Genomic DNA, 6,090 nt, shown 5'->3' with positions numbered 1-6,090 from the left:
AGGGAAAGGAAGTGCTTGTGTGTGTTCTTGTGCAAACCATCCAGTTTGCCCACATGTTTATGGAGAAAAGGTAGGACTGTCACTTGGATAATCCTTGTAGAAGACACTTTTGATACTAAAAAGATTAGCTGCAATTTGTTTAGCTTAGGCTGCCAGCCCAGTTCTGCTTCAGAAGACCATCTACCCCCTTTGCAGCAGCATCTGTTTGTACTCATGGTTTTCAGTTTACCAGAATGATTCAGGGAGTTTGGGAAAACTAATAAACAGATGGGGATAAACAGCCCATGAATGATACATTTAACTTAGACCTCCTTTTGTGTGCGAAACTTAGCTAATCAAAGACAATAGGCATGGCAAACAAAAAGTATAGTACAGTGAATACAAAATCTGAAGATGATAAGGTCAAAATACAGTCAGGCATGAGTTACTTATTACAGCAATTAGGAGCTGAAAGTGCCAGCTGTGGGTTGAAATTAGGAAAGAAAAAAGGAAAGGGGGAAATATGGGGAGCAATTTTGTGATGGTGACATCCAGTCATTAAGAGATTGATCTGTTGCTCTGTGATGAAAGTCATGTATTGTCCTCTTCTAGGGAAGCCACGTGTTACAACAGGCTGGCCAGAACCAGCTTGCTGGTGTTAAGACTGAGATACGATCTCCCGTTCCTCTCCTTTCCTTTATTAACAACTATCTATTAACTGGGCCCCCATCTCATATAGTTCGTGTGCTGCTGCGTCTGGGCAGAGCCCTGCATAAATTTGCTGTCAGGCAGGCTGAGAAGTGACACTGTGGGGTGTGACAGTGAAGCTGCTGGCAGCGTTTGGGGGTTCAGGCCCTTGCAACCAAAAGGTGTTTGCTCCCCTTTGTATGGAAACACTGGGATCACGGATTTTAGGTATTTGGGAAGTTCTCAGGCTGAAATCCCCTCAATTTCTGGGCTTGTCCTTGCATTTGCCAGCTAGATGACAATATATGGTTTATTGTGCCATACTGCCTTATTGCATACTGTACCTTAAAAGCTATTATGTTGGGGATTTGTTGCCACAGACATTGAAGCCAACATAGATTGATTTTTTTTTTCTTCAATGAAAAGAATTTACAGGTTTTTTTATATCCAATAATTTCTACTGGATATAAATATATCCAATAATCCAATGCAAAGACACAACATAATGCATAGCTGTGAAAGATCAGAATACGTAGCTATGAATGACCATTGTAAAAATTAGAAGTTATTAGATAGTTGTAAGACTTCGCAAACTACAGGGTTACCACCAGCTCAGGATAACACCTGAATGTTTAATCCCTTTTCAGATAAGTGATAGTGAGAATAGGGCAAAGGCGGAAAGACTAAATTTTTTTTCTTTAAAGTTAGTAGTCACATAAAATTACATCTCTGACCCCCATATTCCCACTTGAAAGTAAGCCCATTCCATTACTTTGCAAAATAATTAATCAGGGAAAAAGCACATTTGTTACTTCATGCCACTTAAAAGGCCTACCCATGAGACACATCAAAGGGAAGAAAAAGTTAAAAATAATCAAAGAAACCTTAGAAAGTTTTTCTACAGAAAAGGTTAGCATTTATGAACTTAAAAATTCAGAACTCTCTACAGAATTTAGTTTCCATATATCATCGGTACTCTAAGGAGAGAGAAGAGGGAAGGGAAGAGAGATGGGTGTCTAAACCGCTGAATATTTCCTTGCCAAAAATAAATAAATAAAAAAGGTGTCTATTTATTTTAATATTTTTTCCTAGGCACTGAAGAGGACTTAAGATACAAACCCCTGATTTGCTGGGGTGTGCAACCCAACTTACTTTGGCTATTTCTTACTTAACTTCTTTTTTGTATATAGCTTAAACTCTCCACACTAGGTCATTCAAGTCTTGAGTCACTAGGAAAAAGAAGTTGCTGTTTAAAGTATGGCAGACAACCAAAAGTTCAGACAGCTGCAATGAAGGATTAGTTGTGGGTTTTTCTCACTGCCTTGCTACAAACTGCATCACAGCTCTATGTTCAAACATTATTAAATGGGAATGTTTTCTCTGGCACTGACTACTTCTCCCCACAGTTTAAGTATTGAATTTTTTTAACTGAAGTAGCTTTGGTTTACAGCTCACATTAGAACTTAAAAACATATTTCCATGGTAGCTGGCATATGCAGACAACTGTTTATTCTCAGTACCAGCCATAATAAACACTTGTACTTTTATAATCCAACAAATCTTTGTCTAATCACAACTCCGTTTCAGAGCTGTAAAATTTGCATGCTATTTAAACCAGTTTTCATGAAGACTCTAGAAATTGAAAGCTTTTCTAAGTCTGCCTTCATTATCAATAGAAACCAATAATTCACTGTAAAAGATGTGAAGATACATGGTGGGTATTAACAGCGACAGTCTATTGAGAAAGAGCTTTGTAAAGCAGGACATGCTCTAGGATTTTCAGGGGAATAGCTCGTCTTGAGGAGACCCACCTTTATTTCTACCTTAAACTTTGGCATGTATGAAGAAATGGCACCTCCTCGGTCGGACAGGCTTTCCAGGTGAATTGAGAACAGCATCTGACTAACTTTCGGGTTTATATTTCAGCATTCCAAAGCAGTAAAGCTCTGGAAAATAGAGCAATTTGAATGTGCTTTTGGCTCATGCCTTGTCAACAGAAGTAATGAAGGTCTGCTTGCAGAATCACCACGGTGAACGAAAGGGCCCAACAGGACATTTGAATTCCCGTTGAATTTGCCAGAACTGATCATTCTAGAAGTATTTGTTTTTCATAGCTGACTTTATTGGCTATCAGAATCGCTGAGACACAAAAGTATGGAGCCTGCGATGATGTTTTATGAGAACAGAATTAAACTTCGAGCAGAAAAATCACTACTACCCTTCCTCCTTTTTTAATGAATATTGCTATTTATGAGGATGAATTAGCAAGAAGCCAGTAATACATGAAGAATTACTATCAGTAAGAGCAGGCATTAATTTGAAAAAGGTCACATACTTAGCATAGTCTGTCAGATACAGTGATTTCCAACCTGTGAATCTCTTCCCTTGCCCAAGCTTTGGTTCTTATGTAAGAAAGATTGTCCCAACAGCCAGCTGTAGTGTTCTTCACGTAACCAAATATCCACTTCAGTGCACCAGCGTTTGTGACTCAGTTTAATCTTCAGCTTTCAAGCAGTTCCCCCTCACGCAGAACTCCATCCAACAAGAGATCAAGCACAGGACTCATGTTGCGCTAGCCATCTGCCAGAAGACGGACTTCACCCACTGTTCACCTCTAAGTGGTGATGGAACGACATGCTCAGAATTATTGCAGACCTGCTTGTGGGCAGCAGTGGAGGATCAGAGGCCAACAGCAGCTACCCAAATAGCCAGCTTTGTTACTAGAGACGTGAGCAATTATTAAAAAGCATAATTGTACAGCTCTGCAGCAAGCAATACTACCAAGGTCAACATGAATTTCATCTCCAAGGTCAGCAGACACATGGTACCGATGCTGCTGTCAAGGCAGTCACATGAACACAGTGGCTTCAACAAAATGATGCTTCCCTGAGCAACAGCACCATATTGTAAGCCTTGTCAAAAAAAAAAAGAAACGGAGACAAAATCTAAATATCACTTCAGGTTAGGCAGAAGCTGCTAACATCTGAGGCAGACAACTCATAACTGCAAGAATTTGGGGAGGCAAGAACCATATTCCTGCAGCCTCCCAAGAAGAGCTGGCAGGATCAGAGAAGTGGAAGAAAAGACACTAATTTATTGCAGTCACATGTAAATGTTGGCATTTAACAATAGCAGCAGCAAAAGAAAAATCAGTTGAAAGAACCTGAGAATGCTGAAAAAAGCCACAATAAATACTGAACTGGAAGAGGAGCTATTTCTCATTAGAAAAGAACAAGGGTTTGAGAACTACTTGTACTTATTAAGATTGAACTGGCTTGGGACCATATGTAGTGGAAATTAAGAAAGCCAGAAAAAATCCACAGACACTTGAACAAAAGAAAAAAGGGATCACAGTGCCACTTCAGGAGGCCGCAAGAGTATCAGTTGCCTCCTCAAGTTAAACGGAATGGTAAAGGACATCAGACTTACTTAATGTAGGCTTAAGAAAAATAAATCATTGGCTAATGGACATCTTGGTAAATCATGAAATCCCCGAGAAGGCACAATGGATTTTAGCTGTAAGGTCGACAGCTGATGAAATGACTGAACATGAAAAGAGATCAGCTATGGAAGCCCTAAAGGCAGAATCACAAGCTTATGAGAAAATTGGTAACACCTGAGAGACTTGCAGTAGTTGAATAACTGTTTGACGAAGAGGAAAAATTAGGGTTCACAAGTGCTAAATATATCCCCAGTGTAAGCCGTTGAAGTCAAATCACAAAACAGGTTAACTCTGGTGCTCACTGTTTTACTGGTGGAATGAAAATATTCCAATATTTTACCACATACTTTGTTCTTTAAAAAAGATTATAGCAATCTCCGACAACTAGTGCTGGAGAGAGGAAGGGATTTCTTTAACTAGAAAGAAATAAATCTGGGTGGCAAACCAAAAAGATCCTGGAACAGATTTTCTGTTGTCTCATACCTACTGTAGTCTATGCTACTTGCTTCACCAACAGGCAAAATTCAGTTAGAAGCTTTATGCACACGTTATTTCCACACAAGATGCATAGTTATGGAAATCCTCAGGCCCAGAAACTTGAATTATAGGCACCTCTCTTGGAAGTCTTTAAGGTTTTGCATTGCAGTACCTACAGACAGCACACAAGAGCTAGGGCACCACAGAAACAAATAGCCGGACAATCGTTGGTGCTTGGCAGAGCTCCTAAGTCAGTTTGGTAAATGGTGACAAGAAAAAAGTAAACTAAAAATGTTGTAAAACAAAGGCAAGGTAGGTGGATACACCAACCTCCAACCAGCTCCATGCCCTTTCTTTAACGGCAGGATTTCTGGATTTGCAAGCTAGAGGATCAAAGATGATGTTATTTGGGCATGATCTTAACATCAATGGCTGAGTTCCTGAGAAGGAAATCTGGAGTTGTCCTATGCAGGTTGGAAAGCAGAAGGAGAAAAGAGGCCTCCAGAGCAGTAACCTCTCCCTTGAGCACACACACACCTCCGGCAAGAGACAACTAACTGGAGAGGCTACCCCAGCTGCGTATTATATTACATGTATTTCATGGGGAAGTAAGTGATTGTTTACAATCAAGTGCTTCTAAGTTTTAAAAGCAAAGTTAAATTCTTACATAAAATTACAATACATGGAGTCCTAATACTGTGTGGAACAAAAAGCGCAAGGAAATCTGATACACCCTCTATATGTCCAAGACATACAGCAAGCCAGATTCTGGTCTTGTTACCACAAGTGGAGCTGGGTAAACCTCCTAAAGTTAAAAGGCTCTTGATAGATTTGCATTTTGAGAATAAAATGGTCTGCCCATCGGCTTCAGCGGATTAGTTGTGATTTATATTAAAGCAGCTAAAAAACTCAATCTGATCTTCCAAACATCTTTCACACACAACTTTAACATTTAAAAATGTTTTATTGCTGTCACAGGCCGGAGGACACTTGAACCTGATCCTGTGGATTCCCCTTCTTATTCTCTGTAGACGCTCAATAGTGTAGACGCCATACTTCTAATAGCATACACAAGCCAAAGCAGCAACCAACTCAGCAAGGTAGTGTAGATCGTGTTTTGCCTATTCAAATACCTACAGCAGATTTTGTTTTTGCAATTCACTTCCATTCAGCTGAATTAGGCTTCAGTCCTAAAAGCACTGAATGCTCTTACATCCCCTTGATGTAAGCGGGATGAAACCACTTGCAGGACTTGATCCTTAAAAACAAAAGAGGAAAGCAAAGGATGAAATCCTTGATCCTCCTGCGAGGTCAATGGGATTTCTGCTCTTCAGTAGTCTTGTGTGCTAATTCACTACTCCTCTCTAACGCAGTATTTTTTGGGCCTTCAAAGTACTTCTGTATTGGATTCTGCCATATAGTTAATAAAAATGCCAGGAATTCACATGCAAATATTTTTCATGATTCCACTTAAAATCACCTCAGTGTCCACCAGCACTTGCTTT

Source organism: Aquila chrysaetos, chromosome 3 (genome assembly GCF_900496995.4).
Source record: "Aquila chrysaetos chrysaetos chromosome 3, bAquChr1.4, whole genome shotgun sequence".
In the NCBI taxonomy this organism is placed as follows: domain Eukaryota; kingdom Metazoa; phylum Chordata; class Aves; order Accipitriformes; family Accipitridae; genus Aquila; species Aquila chrysaetos.
The sequence above is the reverse complement of the archived record's forward strand: the minus strand, read 5'-3'. Positions refer to the sequence as shown.